The 25,389-nt window shown below is 45.6% G+C and overlaps 1 long non-coding RNA gene across 3 annotated transcripts in view; it reads left to right on the top strand.

The window, feature by feature from the left end:
* LOC146185408 (uncharacterized) overlaps positions 1-25,389 on the top strand; it is a 50,891-nt gene that overhangs the window by 12,441 nt on the left and 13,061 nt on the right. The window lies entirely within an intron of this gene.

The following is a 25,389-nucleotide window of genomic DNA, read 5'->3' as shown; positions in this document are numbered from 1 at the left end:
ACCCCCGTCTTCGCAAATTATTTTAGAAATGTTTGCACACGATGATAAGCACCCTCCTCCCACCCCTCTTCTTTTTTGCGAGGAAGAGAGGGTTAATAAGGCTTCCAGCGTGCTTTCTCACTCAGTCAAGCCGAAGCCGTTGAGTATCTATAGATGCGATGCCCCCTTCAGCTTATTGCGCTGCTGCGTTCCGACACTGAACCACAGCTGGCAGTGCAGGACGGCAAAGGCCTGCTGAAAGCGACTTCTATGACTCTACCAGCGTGTTGTCCCGTGGACCTGAAATCGGCGGCCATTCTTCTGATCTCGGCAGGTTCCGCAGTCACCGCGGGCCCGCGTTGCTCTGCTTGGTATCATGAGCTTTGGCATCCGTAACGGAAGTTGGAATCAGCTTGAAGAGCAATATCACAGCTTGAACTTCACGTGCACTTCAATCGCGTTTTCATAAGATGATTGCCAAGTTTATTTTGCCATATAAATTGCTATTTCTAGCGCCCGTCTCCTCAAGATAACGACGCAGCAAAAACAGGAACTGGGAAGTGGGTATCAGGTGAATCCGGATCATGAATCCGTCAGCGCTGATATTTATTCCACTGCTCTCACTTGTGGCTGAAATTACTAATAGGTTCTTAGCAAGATGAATAAGTTTTCTGTGCATAGCGTCCTTGCTTCTCTAAAAGTATGCAGGCTTTAACTATGAGCGAAGGGTTAATTTCACGGCCGAGTACTCGCTGCGGAGATCCCGGAGGCCTGCGCGCTTCGAATTCTTCGTAAAATAAAGTTTTTCCTCCTCCTCCACCTCGGGCAGCTTGTCACGTTAACCATGTGCCTTTCACGGGGCCAGCAAGGCCGACCGAAACTTTGCTGTCTGGGCTGAGCAGTCACAGGGTGACTTTAGCAAAGTGGATGCTTTGACTATAGGAGTTATGCCCAGCTTCCAACGAGGCTAGCTATGTCGAGGCCAGGAGCAAGTCACAAAAGAGACGCGAGAAACGACAGCATGATGCGAATCTCGTAACTGATAATGAAACATCTGTTAAAGGCGGTGGCGAGTGTTCAATAGGCAGATCGATGTCGGGTTAGAACTCAGATGCTCTCCGGTTGGGAGGAGACAGGAAAATATTATTTTTGCCATCGAGATGCCTAGCGCACCATGGCCATATTTGTGCTTTTGCAAAAGGTGCGGTATTCAGGATTGATGTGTCCGGCCCGGTCCTGCCCGGCCCGAGACAACTATAGCCTTGCCCGGGCCCGGCGCGAGCCCGAGGCAGAAGGCTTGAGAGCGGCCCGAGCCAAGCCCGCGGGCCAGGACTTCCTTTCGGACTGGCCCAGGCCCGTGCACACCTCTAATTCCAGCCCACCGAACATATTTCTTAAAGAATGAATTGAGTCGGTTCTATTTGAAAATGAATGTCTTCGAAAACGCAATTTTCCAAATTACTCCGTAGCCCTCCACTACGGCTCCTCTTTCTCTCTATCCACTTTATCTCCCACCTTCCTCCCTTCCCTTACGGCGCGGTTCAGGTGTCCACAGCTACAAGTGTGACAGATACTGCGCCTTTCCTTTCCTGTGAACCAATCAATCAATCAATCAACCACTCCTTAGAACTCTAGGCATAGCTAGAAAATTCGCGAAAATTAATACTCAGCTTATTCAAAAACAGTGTATTCGATTTATTGTTCATAAACCTCCTTTTTAGCACTTCTTATTCATAACTAAGCCTAATACGAGAAAAGTTTGAAAACTACTTTTCCCAGCAAAGAGGCCAGAACCTGTCCTCTTATGGAAGTAATATTTTTAAAAAATTTTACGGTACACAGTCTCGGAGACTACGACGGTGTGAAGATGTGTAACAACGTGATTCAAGCGCTACCCAAGCTATCGATGTCCAGCTTCAGTTCATCTGCGATGTTGAATAATTTTATTCGCAATATAGAAAAACTGTCTAGTCTACCACGGTCGTAGATATGCTTGACGTTACAATTTAATATAACGTGTGTGATGGAAATCGATGGGCCCAGGAGCCTTGCATGTTGACAGATCAGACGAGGGATAGCGCCACTCGCCTATGGTTGCGTACCGCCGGAGCCGGTAGGGTTGCTGGTAGCTGCAGAGTTGAGAACCTTGGAAAGAAGGTCCGCTGGGGTTCCGCTGTAGTCTTGGCTGCTGGTTCTCAGGGCTGACTCAGTGCTGTCGAGCACCGAGGAAAGAACAGAACCCGGAACCTTGATGATGATGATGATGATGATGACCTCTTTTTTTTTTTTTTCTACTTCAACTACCTCTTCTGCTCCTGCTTCCAAATGCCTGTAGTATTTTTTCTATTCACATTAGCACAATGCATATCCTGTCGTTTCCGTGGGGACTGTAGCAACGAGGCAAAGAAAAGCCTTTTTATTCTGGCACAAGGACGAGCGCATAACAAATCGCCTTTCCTGCAGAAGTATGACCTGACAACAGAAACTAGTTAAGCAACTTGTTACATAATAACTTCATTATGCTCTATTTTCAGGCTTAAGAACTGCCGCCCTATATATACCTTAAAAATTTCTTTAAAACAAAAGACGAAAGCGAGAGAAATTACTCATAGGTCTAGAATGTTTGGCATCTCACTTTTACGTTCTTATTTGTGCTTACCTTTTATCCATTCCGTCTGTCGTCTCAATTTGTATCACTCGCAGCGTCCAGCCTATATGTTTATTCCGACAGAGATCATCGCCCTCAGGCATTGTTAGCATGCCCGAATATTTTTGTTACCCTTGGTTCCATCATGGTGACTATACGTGCATTGCTTATGGACCTGTGACAGACCAACTCCTGAACCTAAACTGAAAACCTTGCTTCTCCGTGTCTCCGGCAAGGTGACCGAATGTCGTAAGAAGACCTTTTGTTTTAGGGAGCTGGTCGTATTGAAAATGCCCCATAAAAATGAATTTCACAGTTTTTTTCTCATTTTTATGTGCTCCTCAACGTCTTCAGTTGGGTTCAATTGACTGCAGTGATCAGCTTACCGAGTCGGCTGGCTCTTCCTTGTGTCTAATGAACTGCACCTCCAGTTCAGCTGTTTTTGTCTTTTTATCTGCTTCCCTGAATCTAACCTTGATATTCATTGCAACTGAAACCGACCGCATCATTTTTCCGACAGCAGCTCTTTGGCAAAAACAGTGGCTTGTTACGTGAGGATTACTCGTACTACCGAGAGGAGTCAGGTCCGGGAAACCGGATCACTTTGGAAAAGGCCGATTCCGCCGCGTCAGCAGAAAAAAATGCTGTGGCTACTAGCGTAATGGCAGACAGGGAAGACGCCGCTAAGAACGCCTAAGCTGCAGAAAGTGCAGCATGCTGTCATTTTTGCGGAAGTATCCTGCTTCATAAAACTGCAAGAAGCATCAATAAGGAAAATTGCGAGCAGCATTAGTTGCGGCTGTCATTGTTGTCGCAACCACTGACGCGAAGGGGACGACAACACTTCCTTGCCTGCCCTTTCACTGGCGTACGCCTTTCATGTTTTTCCACCAAGCGCTCAGACGCCTTTCTGTACGAACAAATATTACAGGCTCTGCAGCTCCAGCTTGGATCAAACAACGAGCGGCCTTGGAATTCGGCTCAACTCCGTCGAGCATTCTAGGTCTTTCTCGAGCATATATTCTGCCTAATGGAGCTTTGCGCGGCCTTTCTATTCTTATATAGAGAAGCGCTCGGGTGGCTCTCTTTGGTCGGAAGCTGTGCTCAGCGCAGTGTTTGCCGCAGTGACGACGCCGGGCGGGAGCAAAACGCGTTTGGAAAGGTCTGTGCTTTGCTTCCAGCAGGTCTTTCTTTATGTCCACGAACACTGAGTCGCGCCTAATTCAACATTTAAGTAATCTCGACCTGAAATTCGTCTAGAGGACTGATATATATTTTCGTTATTACTGTCAAAAACGTGTTTTCAACAAGTAGTCCGGTAGTTTTCTTAGCCCCGCTTTCCCCCCCCCCCCCCCCCCTTTTTTTTTTTCTTTCACAACGAGGGTCTATAAAGTTAATGTGTGTATATTATAAAAAATGAATTTAAGAAACAAAAATTAAAACGCGAAGCTCTCGTCGCTTCCGAGGTTTTTGGGTAACTTCAAATTTTGCTCTCACCAGTCGGCGTGCTGAACCACCTGAGAATTGTCTTTGCTTTCTTCATTCATGGATATGTCAAATGCCAGAACTACACAGTTACATTGTCATGCGCGCCGAAAAAGCCACTTTTGTCCACGCAAAAGCGTATGCATAAATCTTTTAAAGGGGTTAGGAGCTTTAAGAATACCTTCATGAGTTAAGAGCACTGTCTTCTGTTCGGCATTGGGTGCATGACGATCTGCGAGCGCCCGGGACGCGACTCAGCGGAGGGAGCAACGTAAGAAGCTAAATGGCAGCGGTGCATGGAGTCACCAATGAGTGAAAGAGTGCAAGCATGCTCAGTGACATGTTTAGATGACGGTAATTGACGCAAAGGCCCCCCCTTTTTTTTTTTTCACTTTGCTAGCCCTTAGACCCCACTTCCGCATCTCGCCGATGTTTGTATGTTCAATCCTCCTCATTACCCACCTCAAGCTTGGGCTAGTTCACAGGTGACAGGTATACAGGCGGGACGCGTTACGGCTTCTCTCTAGTGGGTTGCGCGGATCCAGTACTCACAACGTGAGTCTGAGATCTGCAGTGGCTCGTTTTCGAAGTCGAACACATCCGCATGTTTCTAAAGAACTGCGGATAAAACCCGGCGAGTCGTGGAATCGTGCATAGATTTGTTGACTATGACAAAAAGAGAGGTAAATAGGTTTATAGGAAAGGAAAGGCTCTGTATCTGTCGCACTTTCCGACGGACACCTAAACCGCGCCGTAATAAAATTGAGGATTTTTGACCTCTGGGGAACCTATAACGTTCCCTGACCTCACATAGCACGTGGACGTACTTACGTTTTGCCTCCATTGAAACAGAGCCGCCGCAGTCGGTTTCGAGCACGGGTAATCCGATTCAGCAACCGGGTGTCTTAACCACTGAACAATCGCGGCGATTGTTTACCATGGCCAGAAATTCATATTTGAGTATTCCGCAGCAATTTTTTGGACGGTAGCCGCTTTCACTGAGCGCAGCGAACTGCTAAAGAAAAGCTATTTTCAGAGTTGCTTGATGCAAACCACGCGGCAACATGGCACGTTCGTTTGAATGTCAAACATTCTAAACGGTGGCCCTTGGTCCCTCGACCGACATTTTCAAGCCCTGTTCGAAGCAAACACTGAACGCAATATAACGGACATGTTTGGAATGATTTTTCAGAGACAGAAAATGTTTTAGGATGTACCGGTGGTTCTTACATAAGGGCACAGAGGACCCGAACTCCACGAAATTTCTCTGCAGCGGATGTCCAAGTTTGCACCACACTAGCGTAAAACGTCGATGCCTAGAATTAGCTTAACCCGTTTTTCAGACTTAGCCTATCTGCTTTCATGTCTCTGACAGAAAGACAGTCATTTCAAGCGGACTTCTGAATGCGATTTCGTGTTTCGCCATCTCAAGTCTCTACTAATCTCGGGGACATTACTGCGCCTCTTCAGCCCGGCAGCGGCCACTGGTCTGCACACTGGTGCCAGTGGGATCGTCGTGGATTCCGTGCTCGTACAAATTCATGACGGTAATGAACATGTTTTTGCATATGCGATCTGGACGCTGAACAACTCTGAATGCATTGACACCGTTACAGAACAAGATGTGTCTGAACGTCTCTTTCAGCGTACTTCAATTCTGTTCGCACCCTCACTGTCATGTATTTACAGCTGCAGCATACTATAATTCATTTTATTGGTGGTGAATTTGTGCGATCAATGGGGTCGGCTGGCCCACCAGCGATTAAGACTCCAGTTTTCCAACCTCGCAGCATCGTACAAAAGTGGTTGCCAACATGCCGACGCTAACTCCCTCTCAAGGCTGCCACTCGCGGCTACTAATATCGGCCGAAAGGAATTTTCACTACTAGCCCCCGTTTTCCAGGTTTCCTAATCTTGGAACTTTCAAGACAGAATGATGGAGGGTTCAGCACTAGGCCCCACTTTTTTAAGGAGCCTGTGACCCGATATCTGCGAGCCCTTCTGCGTTCGGGACTGTGTGTTCTGTAAAACGAATTGTTCGCCCGGAGGTACGCGCGTTCTCCTTGCCGTGCCATCCAGTCTCTATTCTTCTCTTCGGTACATAATGTACGGTAGCGTAAATTCTGTGCATTCTAAAGCCTGCCGGGATACTTACCCGCACAAAGAAATTCTTGTACTACCGGATCGTTTGTCACGCGGCTCAACGTTCCATGACCGCCTACGTGCAGTGTGAGTGGTTGAAACTTGCAACAACATTTGCGCCGGTTCGCTCGCATCCTGCGACACCTCTAAGATTAAAAAAAAAAAAGAAAAAAAACGAAAAAAAAAGTGGCTCTTAACATAATTTACCTGATAAGCTGGGCTAATTGGTACGTATTTAAAGTTAACGAGCGTACAAAGACGACGACAGGAGGAAACGCGATCCAACACAACTTGCAAAGCCCTCTACCTTCATTCTGCATGCTGCCGTCTTCCGTCACTAACCTCCCCTCCTTGTTATCAGCGACCGTGGCTGTCACTTCACTAGAGATCTATAAAGGCTTGCTCTCCTCTGTTCTTGTCATTTCCGTCATGCAACGCTGTACCACATTAGACGGATGACCTCGTTGAGCCTACAGACCGGACACTCAACCGTGTGCTGGCCATGAACGTCGATTCTCGCTATAAAAACTAGAAGTATTTGCTTCCCTGCTTCCCTTTCAAACTTCCGCTTACAACAGATCAAGGCACAAAGAAAGCTCGTTATAGCCAATATTTTTCTTCCTTGTGCCTGTCTGCCTCAGAGTTCTTTCGACACCGTTTTGCTTTTCTTATTTCAAAACTAGAATTTTTCGGCCAATACCCCGTTCATGGATTGAGAAGCCCGTAAGCTAGAACAGCTACGCACCTTGACTTCGCATGGCCACTCTGAGCAGCGCTACAGACGACGGCGCAGGGGTGTCTGCTGCATGCTGCCCGGCTAATTTTCGTGGTTGTCGACGCCGTACAAAGCCTCAGATTTTTGTCTCAGAAGCCGCTCTCCCAGCTTAAAATCCCATTTGTTGTGCTTCCTCGCATCAATAACCTGAACTACGTGATATCTCACTAAACACAATGATCTCAATAAGGAAAACCTCAAATCGCGCATGTCTCTTAGCTGAAGCTCTTCCACTCTCGGCACGTCGCTTGACTGCCCTTGAGGGTTTCCTCTACGAAAAATTAAATGTGACATCCGCCAAAGAAAGAGCAAGGAATTGAAGATGCTCAACATCTCTGCGCTGACGCGCCCAGCGCAAGTCGATCATCATCTTCATCATTATCATTATTATCAGTCTGACTATCCCCACTGCAGGGCAAAGGCCTCTCGCATATTTCTCCAATTAACCCGGTTCTGTGCTGGCTACATCCACTTGACCCCTGCGAACTTCTTAACCTCATCCGCCCACCTAACTTTCTGCCGCCCTCTGCTACGCTTTCCTTCCCTTGGAATGCAAATTGTTACCCTAAGCGACCATCGGTTATCCTCTCTTCGCACTGTATGTCCTGACCATGCCCATTTCTTCGTCTTAATTTCCGCTAGAATGTCGGTAACTTGAGTTATTTCTCTGATCCACTCTGCACGCTTCCTATCTACGCTTGATATCTGCGCATATGTAAATAAAATTTCTAACATTATCAGGGAGCAAGAGCACGACGGATTTTAGAAGCACTAGTTTTTTTGTTTTTTTTTATGTTAAAAGTGGGATCAGCAGTGAGGAGTTAATACAAGACATGGTTGTGCCGTCCACGAGTGGGCCGACAAAAATTGACAGCCACATTTTTGGTAAAGCAGTGATTCTTCTGGTTTATTCCACCGTATTATTTACACAAAAAGCTGGAAAGGGGTTAGTGCACACGACGGTGTAAAGAAAAGGACTTGATGCGTACACTGGTAACTTAGAGGCCACGACCAAATACAATAAAATTTGCGTATTCGTAACCACATTTGCTGTGATAGATGCACAATTAGCAACGATGTTAAGTAACTAATATGAACACTTCGTTGGGTTATGAAATACAGCAAACAATAACAATGAGTCTCGTGCGTTTTGTCATTTTCCAATTGGCAGGGCAACAGCAGGCCTGGTGATGACAAACGCACAGCGTACTGATTCCGGAGGAGCTTGGTTCCAAATATCAGAACAACGCTTGTGCGTTATGACAACGCATGCTGACCACTTTAAAGTGTAAAAACGTGATTCGTGAATTTCCCAACCGTTTTCTAGTGTCATTCGAAGTGAAAAAGGTAGGGGCTATGAGAAAGAGAAAGAAAACGAAACGGGATGGGGGGGATTGTAAGGAAGTGTTCGTTTTGTTGTTTTACAGGCCACAGAACGCGGTGAGCGGCAACGAACCGGGCTTGTTTACATGACGTGCGGTTCCGATCCAAGCAGTGTTTTCCAGTCCGTGCCCACAACAGAGCCTTGAACGCGAAGGCACTAAAACAGTAAAACAAGAACAAAAACCTGGGCAGACACAAAGGGCCAGGCGACTGCACACGAGCCATCGCAGAAAACAGTTCTCAATACCAAGAAGAGAACGCGCAGGCGGAACACCATAAACAAGCACAAAACCCGAGGGTTGGCCGCCCGCAAGGCCAACAATAATTTACCTGCGCTCGAGGCTGATGTTGCGATATATTCGAGCCAATTTGAAGCGTGGGTCGTCCTGAATAAAACATGACGCATGCTCCCTGCTACTGACCGCGGCACGTCTGGCGTGAAAGGAGTGGAAAGGAAAACAACCAGAAAAAAAAATAAGGGGGAGGGTAGTATGGAAGAAATAGAAGCGCTGGTACTGCGGAAATGTCCTGGAGAAGAATAAGAGCATGCTTCAGAAAGCACAGGAGCTATACACGTTTGTTCCTATGCGAGGCACTAAAGAAGAGAGGCGAATGCAAGCGCGGTGCGTGGTCCTTGTGGCGGCACAGATCGGGCTGCCAGAAACCGGCGGACGGACTGCGGCCAGGGAAGGTTTTAGACTCCTTGCTTCATTCCCCCTCCCGCACCAGAATGCAGGGTTTCTGGGCGAGTTTTCCGACAGGCCACGAGAACGGTAAATTTATCTCCCCTTTGGGTCCCCACGAATGGCAGGGAAGCCGCCTTTTCCTCCCTTCAGGTCGCATTCCCTCTCTTTGCTCCCTTTTTTTATTTTATTTTCCTCCATTTTGTTTTGTTTTCGCGTTTGCTATGCCGTTCCTTCCCCGTTCACCTTAGCACTCGTGCTGTTTCTGGCTGCTCGGATCTGTGGATGCCTGGACCGCGCGAGCTTTTCTTTGCTTCCAAGTACAGTGATTGTGCTGTGGCAGGCCGGCTCTGCTCGCTCGAATGGAGTTCCCTGGTTTTCTCTTCGAAACGCGCCACGCACCCAATCCATTCGCTGAGCCGCCACCCGCTACCCCCTTTTCCTGTCGAATTGCTTAGAATCTCGGGAAATCTTCCTCCTGCTTTCAGCGACCGTTGCTCGAAACCCGGAGCGGAGTGTGCGTGTGTGTGACCGGCAATCAAATCACTTCCCGAATCAATTTATCAGTTTGAAAGCTGAGGCAACACAATCCGGGGAAACATACTAAGCCCCGTTTCCGAAACTTCGTGAAGAATTCCGGGCTCTCTGCCTGAACGAGTGTCCATCCTGAAATTTTGTACAACTTGTCGGTTTCACTGCCTGTGTTAGTCACAACTCTTTCCTCTCTTTATTTTTCTTTTTTTTTGCTTCGGGGGAGTCACTGCCTATCGGGTTACTTTTCGTTTTCTTCTACACGGGAACGACAAGTTGCAATTGTTATGGTTCTTAACTTCTTGATCACGCTGAAAAGCGTAAACTTTTATTTACATGCTTGTTTACTCCCTCTTTTTTTAAGATTGGACGCCTCAGCGTTTAAAAAGCTGAGATATACTTGTCATTGAGAAAAATCAAAACAGAACAGTGACGTACTCGGCAGGAGGTAATTGGCTGACCACTATTTTGAAGCGTCGAAATAAGGCGTGGGCGAATAGATTGTTGAGTGAGTAGATGGATTAGCTGGGGAATGAGGTGAGTCAGTAAGTAAGTCTTTGAGTGAGTGAGTGAGTGAGTGAGTGAGTGAGTGAGTGAGTGAGTGAGTGAGTGAGTGAGTGAGTGAGTGAGTGAGTGAGTGAGTGAGTGAGTGAGTGAGTGAGTGAGTGAGTGAGTGAGTGAGTGAGTGAGTGAGTGAGTGAGTGAGTGAGTGAGTGAGTGAGTGAGTGAGTGAGTGAGTGAGTGAGTGAGTGAGTGAGTGAGTGAGTGAGTGAGTGAGTGAGTGAGTGAGTGAGTCCAGGGATGATAGAGAGCGAGAGAGAGAAAATTGGGTGCATATGTAAAGTATCAGCGTATGACAATGCATTAAACATTAATTTTCAACTGCTCAGACGTACTGCTTAAATTCCAGTGGTTCAAATGGGAGTAGTGAAGCCAAGCTGTTCACCGTTCATACGCTCACGTTCATTCCTAACGACTGTTCTAAATATAAGGTGGGTATTTCATTGCCTTCATAATTCACACCTACCTTCAAAAATTTAACTTCCACAAAACTTGGACAACATACCTCCTTCGAGTATATCCCATATCCAATAGCTAAAAAGAGATATTCTTCAGCGCTGATAAAAAAAACAAAAAACGCGGACTCTATTCGACCGAATTAATGGGAATACATCGCGAATATTTCTTTTAGAGTTTTCTTTTTCTTATCACTCGTGGAGAGCAAACTACCCCTTACATGATAAGGCGCACTTAGGAATAGTGCTTACAGCAAAAAACTTCAAAAATCTCTCGGGACTGGATACACGCGTCCATTGAATAGAGGCGCCTTCGTAAAACCTGGCCTCAGGAAAGAGCTATCCCTGGAGGCTAGATTTTGATCCCCGCACATGTTTGAGCGAGCAAAGAAGTTGGCGGCTGGCTCAACAAATTTTTTCTTTCGATTATTTTTATTATTTTTTTTTAGTTGCTCTAAATCTGCGCTATGTCTTCAGCAAACAAGAAATTGAAAATGAACACCGGTAGCTGCTGGTTTCATAAAAACCGTGTTGGCTAGTTTGGTTGTCATATGTTTGCTGCGTCCACAAAATCCCTACGTGTCGTGACTGTAGCTCCGAACTTTGCGACCGAAAATATGTTGGGAAATATTGGCTGGATTCATTACACACCTCCTCGCTCGCCGCTCGAAACCAAAACGCAAGATTTAAGTGACCTTCACCGGGCCGTCAGCAAAACAAATTGGCACATGTTGATACGATGCACGAGCGTTACTTGGCCGTCCTAACACAGAGAGGAGGAGCTCTGGAGACAGACTACCCCTCTTCCACCGCTCTCCTCCATCCAGCTTTTCTAGTGCACGAAGATTCCCTCGACCGAGCCACAGCCTCACGTCTTGTGTGTGTTTGAGCTTCTGTGTGTGTGTGCGTGCGCGTCAGTACACGTGTGCCCCGAGTGGAGCAAGAGCCGGGTGCTCTCCTCCATTTCTCTTTTCATGCATTCGTTTTTTCGCTCTCACGAGGCTTAAGGGATAACGCAACTCCTCGTCCCAATACCAGGAGAATGTCGGCCGTTCTTTGTGAGATTGATCCTCTGTTTATCTTTTTTTTTTTTCAAGCAGGGCAGACATATGAGCCTAACGGTGTGCTGTTAGAGCGACAGCTCATGTGCTTGGCGCAAAGGGTGACGCGCGCCTCGACGCCTTGTTTGAGAGAAGCTGCGGTGCCCTGCGTCCGTGGCTGCTGCTGATCCGGCGCCGCGACAATGGCCGGCCTCCAGCATGCCCGAGGCAAAAACTTTGCCAGGCACAGCTCATTACGCATTTTTTTTTTATGAAATTTCCTTTCTACACTTCGAACGCACGGACGCTAATATATACTATGTTTGGCCGGCCGCTGGCTTTGGAGACTTTTTCAGCACCCCCTCCATCACCGGTCGAAAGGTCACTGCCTTGCGTCAGCCACGGCAGGTGTGATTAAAAGATCGCGGTGGGCCCATGCTCCGCCATACGCTTTTAATTATTTTTTTTTTCTTTTTCAATGCTAGAGCGCAGGGAAAGTATGAAGTACACGAGAACGAGTTCACGCCTGTGGGCGGCACCTAATACACTTTCTTTCGTGCTCGTCTAACTCTCTCATTCGTTGCTCTTTTTTTTTCTTTTTCATTCCAGAGCAAGTTATGCTCGCAGCTACGGGGCTGAGCTCCAGGTGGAGCGTGTTAAGGTCAGGTGTTAGCTTGTCGCTACGAAACAGGAGACTCGCTGGCATTTTCGAGCTCTTTAATCCCTAGGTAACGAACGAGTGCTTACTGAAAACAATGCAGGAACCACTGCAGGATGTTGACGTCGGATGCGCTCCTCACACGCTGACACGAGACTGGCTACTTTCGTTAACAATTAGTCTTCTTCAAAAGATTTCACCGACGCAGTTGCTCGACAGTCAGAGAGCTTTTTAGGGCTAAGCAGCATCGTCTAATTCAGATGTATCTTACGCAAGACCTCACAGGTCTTAAACGAGCGCGATTGAATTATTCCAGCTAAGTGTTACGTATGTTTTCCTGGGCATACTAGAGTGGCGAACAAAGCCTCGAAAGAGGGCAAAAAAAAATTAGATTGACTAAAATGTTTCGTCTATAAAGCTTGCTCTAGCGGTGGCTGATTGAATTTGCATTGTTCATCGACATCACCTGGCCTCAAAAACGTACTGAACAAGGCTAGTATATGGCTTTGATTTGCGTTCGGTGATCATTCGCTTGGTAAGTTTCTAAGAACCTTCGCCTCATACGAAAGTGCCGTTCTGTTACATCACATGCATTTTAACATCGTGTCGATGCACACATATGGAAGGTTGTCATCTCAATCCGTACGGCAACAGAAGGGGTTACATCGTTTGCGGGAAGTGTTCAATTTTGACAATGTCATGGGTCAAAATGATGCGTAATGATGTGCAATAGACATCACTGGAGTGCTAAGCGTTTTAATAATTAAAAATGGGGTGAAAAGGAACCGTTGATATAGTCCCCACACACCATTTTTGCGAACTGCCCGCGATCATTGTAAGTGCATTTTTATTATTATTATAAGTCTGCACACGTCACCGTAATTACGGTTAGTGATCATGGGGTAATTTTCATTGCCCGTTACACTAAGTGGCACGGGCAGAGGCACTTTATTTTTCTTTACTTTTGACTGCCTCAGCACAAAATATGTCTGTGTCGCGGGTACTAATTTATGGGCGGAAAATGCAACGTCACATTTTGTGTTCAAATTTAGCAATACATTCAGCTGCAGCAGCCGAGCAAAAATGAGTCGCAGGCAGTCAGAAACAAAATGCATTTTTTTGAGTCGTAAACAGCAAAAAAAAAAAAAAAAAAAAATTTTTTTTTTTTTTTTTTTAAGGGCGAACTTTTGGTTTAATGGTGTTCAGCTTTCAGTGAAAGCTGTATGAAAAGGCAGATGTCAAAACAGTCAAGCTGTTATAACCAACGCAGTTTCATATGCAGAAATAAATGTAAATCAAATTTTAAATCCCGTTGGCTTGCTGATGCGAGATGAAAGCTTCGTACTAACAAGTGCCGATTTTCACTTCCTCAAGCAGGTATATTATCTGCGTCTAGCTTACGTGCATGGGCTAATTTCCAAAATATAACGCATGGAGTAGGAGTCAACAGTAAAGCTTATGTGCACCGTGGATTTTGGCGTTAGGATGAAGAATGTGTGGTGTATTGTGCTTGTGTACAGCGTCCGGCAAATTTTGAATTCTACTACGAAATGACATGAAAGCCACCAGTAAGCTCTTGAAACTGCCTTATTCCATTGTCGATTATTTACTAACCTCTTTCGTTACAATTGTAGACAACACGATGCAGGTCCTGTCATTTCCTTTGTACTCGTGAATTCTACTCAAGGGCGATTTAAAAACAAAAATGAAAAACAAAACATAGGCCAAAGTCGCAGAGAAAGTATTCAGTTCTGAGTTTATTCTTTTTGCCGTTATCGAAAGAAAAAGATCTGCAAACTTTTAATCCTCATCGTCGTCTCCAGTCTGCTCTAACATTCCGATCATAGTACCTCGCCGCCAAGGTGTGGCAATCATCCGTGGACATCAGAAAAAGCTCAGCACAGAAGTTTGGGTCAAACTTGCTACCGGATTCTGTTCACCAAGGCGCGACACTGCATTTACCCAAAGTCCAGGGCGCTTTCGAATCAGATCTCGCAAGCAACACATGCAGGGCAAATGCGCGTAGAATGCACAGTCTGGAAAACAAATTATAAAAAGGATTTATACTTTGCCGACAGATTCAGTCTGAAACAAAAAATAACAAGAGCACTTTTGAGGCAACCAAGTAACGAGAAAAGTAAGCCTCCGGTTTCTTTCCCGCCCTAAAAGTCCCCTCTTGTCTTCACCGTGGCCTAATGAGAAAACCCTCGCGTCAGAAGCTGCCTTTCCTTGTATTTATCTTTTTTGCGGGAGGCTTGGTGTTGCTTTGCGTCGCGTTTTCTTGCTAGGTTCTGCCACCCACTTGTTTCTCCCTTGTTTCGATCAGCGTCTGCGCGTGCCTAGCTGGCTCCCACCGTCAGTCGCGTAGCTCAGGGCACGAAAGGGGGATAGTAGCGCGCGGCGTGCCGGTGGCACGCCGCCCAGGTACTGTTTTATCGCCCTTCCGGAGTGTGACGCGAGAGCAAGCAAGGAGGCTCGCGAGCCACGTTTATGGGCTCGCTCCGCCTTGGCCAACGCACTCTAACGTGAGAAATAAAGAAATGCGTTGCCCCGATTGGACCCGCAACCGCTTGGCACGCCAGCTACCCACCTACTGCGCGGCTTCCTTTTCTTTCGTTCTTTTTTGTTCGTTTGTTTTCTGTATTTTTTTCTTTTGCCTTGTACTTACTGTTTTTCCTCTTCTTTACGACCTGCGTCGAAACTTGCACGCACACAGCCTACTACATAACAAATTATACACATGGTCTCCATCGCTCTCTTTTTATATAAGTGTGTTTCGATTGATCTAATGTTGTATGGCTTATTTAAGCTGTATCTCCTCCCGCATGGTGAGCTCGACGTCGCGTTTCACTACTTTGAGGCCCAGCCATCACGTATGGGGATTACGAGCCCGTCAGTGTGGGCGCCGACGGCCGCAATCAACTTGCCCGAACCTTGGACAAGAGGCTAGCCGCGTGGGAAATCCTCCTGTGCTTAATCTGTATTGCAATCAGTATCAGAATCTGAGACCTGAGTTTCATAATCTGATAATCTGAGGATCCACTACACATTTCCCGCTTCTTACGCCATGATGTCAGTGTGACGGAGACATCAGCAAGCGGTCAGCCGCAGAAGTCACAAAGTAAGTCAGCATGTCGAAGATAGCCTATACCACTAATCAAACGAACCGGTTCACCATTGCCTGTCTACAATTGTGAACAGTACTATCCCTTCCCATGCGCGCTTGACATCCGCTGCTACATCAGCGAATGATTACAGATGCTACTAAATATATTCTAAATATAAACATGGATAAGGGACCCTTGCGAATAGTTGCATCAGAACCTCTCAGTTAGATTTTAGGAAGATGAAAAGTAGAATTTTCGAGCATCCTGAACGCACAAGCTGTATCTGTCGGCTAGTAGTCACTATTCTAACGCATCGATAAATTTCTGAAATAGTTCAAGTCTACTCGGAGAATTTATATTTTTCTTTACCTGTCCTGGAAGCAGGTGCAATTGCATCTTTGCAGACAGCGCAGCCTCATTATGACATTTTGATGCCAATCCTGCAACCAGGAAAGGTGATTCGAAAAAAAAAAAAAGTATTGAAAGAAGCTTCAACAGTGTCATACGTCCTCGAAGGAGGGAGGGGAGCGGCAGTCAAGCGCAATACTATATCTTCAGACAAGTCAAAAGCTGGCTCGAACACCTAACACTTTTCGCTTTTGTTTTCATGGGATTTAAGAGCTCTAAGCAACTTAGAATTTAAAGGACGCCTCAGCGGACGGCCCCAGATATTTTCGACCACTTGAAATTTAATACGCACTGACGTGGCGCAGTACACCGGCGCCTTCGATTTAGTCTCCGAAACGCGGCCGCCGCGGCCTGGATTGCACACGGGTCGCCAGGCTCGCGAGTTGGGCACCTGAACCCCTGAGCCGCCACGGCGGGACAATATTCTTTTCATGATACTCGAAGTTTGAGAGGTTTACTAATCATAAAAACCATTTTATTTAATACTAACACGTCGGCGCGCGCTCATAGCCAGCGATCTCATTCGCTTAACCGCTAGATAATCGACGTCCATCTACAGTTGAATCGTGTTTTTTTTTTTTTTTTTGCCTTCGGCACGCAAAAGACGGCGCTTGGTTCTTCTCTAACAAGCCATTAGAATAACCGCGTGACATTTATTCTGACAATTTTCTCCGTCGGCGCGCCGTGCTTCTAGATCTCCTCACAGCCGAGGCGAGGTAATCACAAATCGTTCCAGTCGCGTGCTTTTTTCCTCATTTCAGCGGCGCGCAAGCACACCACCGCACGACTGTTCCGAGCCATTTCAGATGGGGGAGAGAGGGAAAGGAAGCAAGAATATTGAAGTGGAAGGGAAAGAAAAGGGGAAAATACTTTCAGCAATTTCCACCTTTCTACGGTGCTTTCGAATTGTGTGCCTCAACGGTTATCTCTTGCGCGTCGCCCCCTGCTATATCGCGCCCGGGAATTTCGCCATCAGTCTATAGAGCGTCGCCCTCTTTCGTTATATTCATTTCGTCCCACCTTCGTCTGCCTTGCACGTCCGCGGAGCGCTCTTTTTTTTTTTTTCCCCTCACTCACTCACTGCCCCAGCCAAAAAGAACAAGCCGCCGAAAACGCCAGTCAGTTCGGTGGGCTTTCTTCCCAACCTCACCGCTGCTTTTGTTTGGTATTTCTATTACGTGCCGGTCTCCGTGCATCTGCTTTTTTTATTATTATTATTACCACAGGAAAGCTCAGCAACTTCTTTTCTTGACTTGCCCTTCTTCGACTCGGCATTCTTGCTGTCTTTTCCATTTTGTTTTTTTTTTTTTTTATTCCGTTATTATTTTTTCTTGTCCAAGTCCGTCCTTCTGTCTTCGACATGTAGGACACGTGCCGGTGATTACGTAAATCGAAAAGAATTGTCGACACCCGCGAACTCCTGCGCCGAATCGGGACAATGAAAAAAATAAAAAGGTAGGGAAAAAATGATGATTCCGGAGGGACATTTTTGTTTCGCACAAATGTACAATAAAGCGGCGTGTCGCGCCAGTTTCAAAAGCTGCGGAGTGGTTTTAAGTGCGCAGTCTGTCTCCGCGGTAGCTCACACTCGGCCTGCGCCGTTGAACGATTTCGCACGTGCGTTGCCTGTCTTGCTCCGCATACGCTGGAAAGCATTTGATGCACTTTAAAGCGTTTTCTAGTTCGCACCGTTTCTATCTGGTGCCGCCAGAAACGTGAACAATGCTCAGGCTTTGCAGAAGTGAAGTCTCACTTTTAGTCTCTCTCGGCGAAGATTTTTTTTTTTCTCCCGCTCGCTCGCTTTTAACAGCAAAGCGAGATTTGAAGACAGCTAGAAAACGACGCGTTTCTATTCTTGTCTCACCGAAACAGCTGACTGCGCAAGAAAAAAAAAAGTGGGCTTGATTGCACTCTCCTCGCTGTCAATTGTGCCATTGAAAGGAACAATATAGCTGCAATTACTCATTACGGTCTTTTCATTTGTTTCGTGCATCCAGACTTTCATTCTTGCTTCCTTTTCTTTTTCTTTTTTTCATCGTCAAAGCCCAGTGTTGCTTGTAGAATTGTATGGTTAAATTTTTCCGGTGATTAAAGCCAATCGCACTTCTGGTAATTAGCATCCATCGACGTTCTGTCATCTTAAAATGTTGAGCATTAGTTTTCCCTCTGTATACCTTTCCTGTTAGATTCTTTAGAGTTTTCACACTATTTAAAACAACAATTATTTTTCCTTGAAACTGGCTATTTCGTCTTTAATCTCTTCAGCTTAATTCCTACAATAACATGAGAAGTGTTCGTATAATGCTATCAGTAGAAACAATAAAAGCGCATCATTTATTTTGGGAGGGCAGTTCTTTTTAATATCCTTCACAGTGTTCTGTTCCTGATAGAGGTATCTGTGTTGTTATTGCTAGCACTGAGATCATTCTTGTGCGTTCTTTTTAATTGTTCATTATTATTCTGCCTTTCCTCTCAATTTTAACAAATAATTTTGTATACATCCCTCATCCTGTCATTCACTTCGAATTTTTATTGTCATCCGTAGCGCACGCACTTATGTCCGCTTTGAACCTGTTATAAGAAAACGCTCTACTCTGGTGTAATGGTGCGCACACATATGCTCCTCTTTGAATCATCACTACACTTTCAGCATCAAAATTAAATAGCTTACGCTTATCGCTTGGGTCCACACAGCGTTACACTAGCCATTATTCCTTGTTGTTAATTCAACGCTTATCTAGGGCTAAAATGTTGCTCGCTGGTCGCGAGCACTGTCTTTTCCATCCAGTCTTGTGAGCACTGCTTTGCAAGTGTATGAAATCTCTCCGAAAAGTATGTCTTTTTAGACAACACGTTGCGACGTTTAGTAGGTGTTCGATTTTATAAAATAACATCTTGAAGGACACGAAGACAAACTTAGCTGGATGGAGATAAAGAAATGTTTTCGATATCGGCTATTTCGTTCCAAAATGTCCCCTTCAAAACGTCTATATATGTTAATAAGACTGAGAACATCGAGTCTGTTAACTGATGGTCATCATTCGCCGTCGTTTTAAGTTTTGGTTCACGTTAAAGGACGGCTCACACACGAAATCTCTTTCAATATCTCGCATCTCCAATGCCTGCGTCGCATGGGAGATATTTGATGCAAGAAGCTACGGTTGCGTCTTCAGGACCTAAATCCACGCGTCGGGAAACAGCGTATTATTTTACGCTGCAGACAGACAGAAACCCTTTATTCAGATGAAGAAATTAGGGTAGCGCAGGCTCCCGGGTCCCCGCACACCCCCAGCTGCACTCAAGCGTTTATGTTCCCAAGGCTCATAACACTGGCAGCCCGGCCGGTGGCGTTCACGGCCGGATCCTCCGAGCGCCGCGAAGGCTCCCAGTCCTTCAATGCATTGAAATACTCTAGACCCCGCAGCGCAGGCTCCACAAAGTACAGGGAGAGAATGTGGAGAGAAAAGGCATTAACTTCTGACTGGCCGGCCCAACAGCACCTGTGAGATAAGCGCACAGACAACGAAAGATCACGATCAGTCCTAATCGAATGCCACGCTTCCACTGAAGTCCATCTCTATGTGCATGGAGATGTCGTAGCCATTCGCCGACAAATATTACAAATCCTATCAAGTGACGTTTTCGTATTTCAGATCTGTGCCACTTTAACCCAGCATTCCTATTGAAATATGCGCTTTTGAAGCGGTCATCATCCACTACGCTGCTGTGTTGTCTCATATCTGTACGGTGGTATCATATGTCGCTTGTCCATTATGCATTTCCCTATAAGGCAGGAAAATGTCGACAGATTCAATTCTAAAATCTCTTCGACGGGAAGAATGAATCTGGGTAGTGACATGCTTTGACATAAGCGCTTTCCACTGAACGGGGTAAATATGCTCGCCAAATTCCTCGGTCATCTATAATCCACCAGCGGCGCTACTCCCCACCTCGTTTCTTTTTTTTTAATTATAATTGCCTAGTCAAATCATGAAGACGAGAATAATGATCCTGAAGAGCGCAGCAAGATTGCTTCCAAGAAACCCACTCTCCAACTCAATTGCCCGCGTACACAACATGTACATATTGGGGTCAATTGCATATATTCTTGTTAACTTTTTGCCAGTGAAAAATGCTCGGTGGATCTTTTGGACCTTTTGTCTCTTGTTGGAACTGCTGTTCAAATTAATCAGTCCGGAACATTGTGAAATTATGTGATTTTATTGGTCGCTTTTGGGGACTTCATTAACTTCATGTTCTCTATAACGTGTGTTCAAACCAACAGATATAAGGCATGAATGTTGTCTTGTCTTTTTTATTATCATTGGTGTTTCCCTTTTAAAAATCTGCTGTCACCCCGGTCGAAGCACGCAGCCCTTAAGGCTTCAACTTGAATAGGAAAGCTTTAATTATTGATTCAATTGTTTACAATCACATCCATACAGTTTTACACACTGATTCCACCACTGCTCTATTTAACTGATTTTGCCTTAACATGCATCTTCTGCATAACAGGTTGACATACGCGTTCATTCAAACGCAACTGTCCATATGCTGTTATGCTTTCATTTCTATTGGTGCATGTTCCGCACTTATATGGGCGCTCATTTTTTCCTTATTTGTCATGCGGTAAGCAGCCGTTTTTATTATCTGTGCGCCTTAATCCTGATCGATGCCTATATCACTAGCTGGAACGACACTCTGCGAATCAAACGATGAGAAACCGTTCACAGTGGTCATAAAATGCTATACAGCCATCTTCTTCTGGCACAGTCGTCGACTCGAAGGAGCAAGTTACTTATTATACCCATGCATTTCTCGTATGTTCGCTTTCTGAACTCTCAATATTGGTTAGCTCTTCCATGGCGCGTGACACCTATAATTCCTGTTTAACTGCAGGTCAACAAGAACTAGACGTTGGCGTGGGAGCCTGATCTTGGTGCTCTTACTTTCTTTATTCATTCTCTTTCTTTTTAAAGCTATGGCCGTTAGAGCAGGCACCCTGTGTTTTCGAACCCTAAATCAACGTGGTTTTCTCTTTTTAGCTTCGTCTTCTGTCGTTCAATGCTTTTTCTTTTTTTCAATTTTCACTGACGCTCCTTTCTCCTTTCAGCGCCCATTGCAGCTTTATTGGCCCCCGAACTGTTCCCTTCGGTTGAGTGCTCTTGTCCGCGGCCAGATACCCGAAGAACAGAACATCGGAAATATACTTTTGATGAGCGCTCTGCTCTTCGACATCACCACGTCTAAGTTCATGGTCCTCGGGTGCTGTTTTAAAAACAGAAATAGAAACATTATGAAGCGGGCACTGCCATGTTTCTTGAACTGTGTCGCATCAGCGTGTCAGTGAAGCGACTCCGGAAATAAAATAGCGATAAAGAATAGAATTACGGGGTTACTCTTTTAGCTCTCCTTCATGTCAGCCTCTTTTAAATTCGCGACACCTACAGCGGAAGAAAGGGAACGAGAAAGTACAGAGGAAGGAGGAAAAGACGAGTCGCACGCAACATCCGGGAGGCGAAACTGAAACTGCGAGAAATCTGTCTCCTCACACATGACTGTCCGTATACAAAGAAACATGAAAAAGAAAAGAAGTGAAAGGACGTCAAAACAAATGACTTTCTTCTCGTCGCCTGTCCCTAATAGCAGTTAGGTAAAAACTTAAAAATGGTGGAGATGGGTGAAATACAGAAGAGGGGATGGAGGCGACTTTATTGATTGGACGCACCGCCCTGCGTGCTCGAAGAGCAGTCGCGGTGACGGCAGGGCACGCTAAACTCTGCACTCGGGTTCGGTTCGCCCGAGCGACGTCGGAAGGCTAGCCGTGCGACGCGAGATATCTGTCTCGGCGGAACCCGCGAAAAAGTGGAGGCGGAAGATGAGGAGGAAGAGGAAAGAGTGCTCGCGCCAAGTTCTCGTTGCATCCTTGATTAACGAGGCGTAAGTGAGCGTCTTCGCTCCAAGACGCTGGAGCCTGCCGTTGTCTTCAGCGACGCAATTGAATGGATCTCTCCGGGCTTCGGCGCCGAGAGCTTTCTCTCTGGACACTTTGACCCGATCTCCGCCGCCTCTCTTCGAGGAGAGGGAGATGCCTCGTCGGCGCCTATAAGCGGCCTCTTGCGTCTCTCATTTTGCTTTTCTGTATGCGCGTTTGTGTGCTGCTCCCGCGGTCACCGGGATCCATGTATTAGCGCTGCCTGCTGCTCCGCTTTGTGCTGTCCTCGCGGTTGGCTGGATACTGGCCTCTAGCTTTTAGCGCACCCCTCGGATATATATGTGTTTGTGTGTGTTTATGTGGGTGGATGGCTCTGTTTTCCTGGAATTCTCGTGGCTGTGGGACGAATGGCAGCTCGATGAACAATAAGGAGCAGGATTATACAACGGCGGTGAGAAGTACGACGGGGGGAGCAGCGGCAAAGGGTCGAAAAAAACAGAAGTTTCTTCCAACTGCACACGCATTCGATGACACTCTGAGCCTCGTCTCCAAAACAGCCTTCCACAACGCTTGGCATTCTGAGCTATTTCGAGCGCATTCTTTGCCTTGAATGACGCTCATCTTTTTCGCTGGCTCTGTGGAATGCTCCTCTCCGAAGTTTATGTTCCGGCGGCTTCCTGTGCCATCATCTGGCATTTTGACTGTTCTCTTCTTACTTTTTTGTTGCGTATCAGATGGAACCAGGGCGTAGCTCCGAAACATTTTTCAGAATAAAAATTTAATTCCTGTCAGCTTTCTTGCCTCCCTTTCCCCCCACCCCCTCAATATTCAATTTATTGTTATTTGCGGCTGCTGTCTGAATTATTTCTTTTTTTTTTTAATTCATGGCCACTTTCTCCACCCATGTAACACTTTGAGGTTAAATGAAATTAGAAAACCATGCACTGGGGCGCTCTTGCAAACTATGTCATCAAATTTCCAACCAACCTGATGTTCGCTTGCTCGTAGAAAATAACCTCTCATATTCTGTGCTATGCTTGTATTTGTGGTATATTGTATTGCCTTCACGTTGCTCATTCCCTTCATTGTTTATTGCTTTTTCATTTCATTTATTTCCTGTAAAGTCGGCTCAACCTTTAATAAAGCTTATATGAGGCAGAGCAGCCCGCACAAGGGAAATTAAGAGAACGTATGCCGTGTCCTTTCGCAGTCCACCCCAAAGCCGAAGCGTCATCTATTATCACATTGCAAAAGGCAATAAGGTTTACGCTGCTCTTATTATGTTTTTGTTTTTTGTTTTCACGAGAGAGGTTTTTGACAGCTGAAAGCTTAGACGAAGCTTTAGTCCTTCATAGTGACATTGAGCTATGTAAAGTTGTTATGCAAAGCTCATAATGCTTATCTCTTGTAGGGGGATTAGGTAAGGCGGAAAGTCAAGGTGGGAAGACAGGCTCTGAGCTTTTGTCTTACCCAGGGATGAGTAAGCGGAGAAAATAAGAATATTGAAAAGTGCTCTCTGAAAAGATGATAAATATTATGGGGATGAATGAGTATGACGTATTTCCGTCCCATTAACACAGGACTGCGTTCACCATTGTAATGAAGGTAACTTTTCTGAACACCCTCAGCGTTAGGTTACACGCAACACAAATGCCCACCGATTTAAAAGACTGGAGAGCCGTCGCTGTAGCTCTGTCAGTGGAGAACCATACGCGAAATCAAGAGCCAGTGGTTTTATATCGCATCAGTGACTTGTGTTCCAGGTGTTTGTGTTAGTTGATGCGCTAGCAGTAATTGTCTTCCGACACCCTGGCCCAGTACCTCTATTGGCGCGATTATGTCGATTCTGTACGGTAATCAACTTTTGCAATGTGGTTCCCAAATAAAACACCGCAAAACACTGCTTCAAGGACGAGCAATGAAACAAACGCAAGAAAGCAGGTGGCAAAGGCAAATTTTTATGACTAATTGCTCTTCCACTTCCAGGATACACAATAAAACCACAGTTTACTATGCACTTTCCTCTCGCGTTGCCTCCCGAAACTGACACCTTCATCTCGTATTTCTCTCCTTCAATAATTGTCATGAACGGGCTCCATGGCGTTCTATTTTATTTCTTGACAATAGCATCAGCAGGAACACTTGATCGATGACCGCAAATTGGCAGGCAGACTGGGCAGCGGCTATTCATCCTAATACTTGTGATTAACGAATGCCGCTCCGGTCTACCGCAAGGGCCCATATGTTCAGATTTCATAATGAGTTCTTAATGGCCTAACTTTCATTCCTCCGCCAAGCAGTCCGCTCAGCGCACTTCAGTGAGCCAAGAAAATGGATCCGTTGTGCAGAATCGAGGGAATTCTGAGAGCAGCGAGTGAAGGGCGGAAAAAAAGAAGCGGAAAAACAGTAGAGAGCGCGTCATCAAGCGCAACGACAGCGCCATCTCTGTCTTCATTAGAGACTCATGAATGAGTGCCCCACAGAGTGCCGTAAATAACGAGTATGGCGATGGTTTCATCAAGCTCGCGGGCAAGTGAGAGAGAAGGGCGCCTAATGTGCTCGTCGTTTCTGGCGCGGTGAGCGTTTCTAACAGACGTGTTGCAACTTTCGCTGCAGGGCCACGCTATTTCCTTTATATTACATTACCTATAGCTGCCATATTATTAGAAAGAAATGCACGGGCGTACGCTGACTACACAGTCGAACGTTACTAGCGCGATGTGATTCATCACCACACTGAGGAAAGCTCTGTCACCAAGCTACAAATTCCTGGTGGGTTCTTTTAATTTTATGCTCCTTTGTTGAGCTCTAGTTTAGCTCTCTGAATGCTCCGCGTAGATATAACTCTCGATAATATTTATAGGAGCCACTCTTTCTAAATGGCGCTTCAGATTTATGTGGCTGCGTTTTATAATCTATTGGAAGCTTTCTACGGAATCATCTTATTTATTTATTTATTTATTTATTTATTTATTTATTTATTTATTTATTTATTTATTTATTTATTTATTTATTTATTTATTTATTTATTTATTTATTTATTTATTTATTTATTTATTTTTTTATTTTTTATTTTTTATTTATTTCAATACCCTCAAGGCCCGAGGCCTGTATAGCCGGTAATCCGAAGCTACTTGCCCTGCTACTAAATACATTTGTATCAGACTCCACTGGAAGTTCATACATTTCACATTCTGAAATAGGCTTTGGGCAGAGACAACCATTCCCATGCGCGCTAAACAAAGTGAGATTGACGGCCAACCCAGGCGCAATTAACGGCGAGCAACAAGGCAGAAGGGAGGCTGTTCATTGCGCGATCACAAGAAACTCAAAACTTATCCCGGGTATTTAGTGGGAACTTTAAAGCAGCGAAACGACGTTTGTTGTTTCAGGGATGCTTCGTTGTTCTGTCAGAGATTATCGCACTGGTCGCTACGTTTCACTTCTGGCTGATAAGTCCCATTGACACCCGCTTAAACACTAGCGAGGCGAAAATGGTCTTGTTTTCTGCATTCCAGTAAGACAATGAGCGAATCGAAATCTTGATGGTATTATTGTGTATTAGGTTGCTTTTTCGATGAGGCAATCATTACTTTTATA

Source organism: Amblyomma maculatum, chromosome 6 (assembly GCF_055883805.1).
Source record: "Amblyomma maculatum isolate TAMU_Amacu chromosome 6, ASM5588380v1, whole genome shotgun sequence".
In the NCBI taxonomy this organism is placed as follows: domain Eukaryota; kingdom Metazoa; phylum Arthropoda; class Arachnida; order Ixodida; family Ixodidae; genus Amblyomma; species Amblyomma maculatum.
This window is presented reverse-complemented; position numbering and strand designations above follow the sequence as displayed.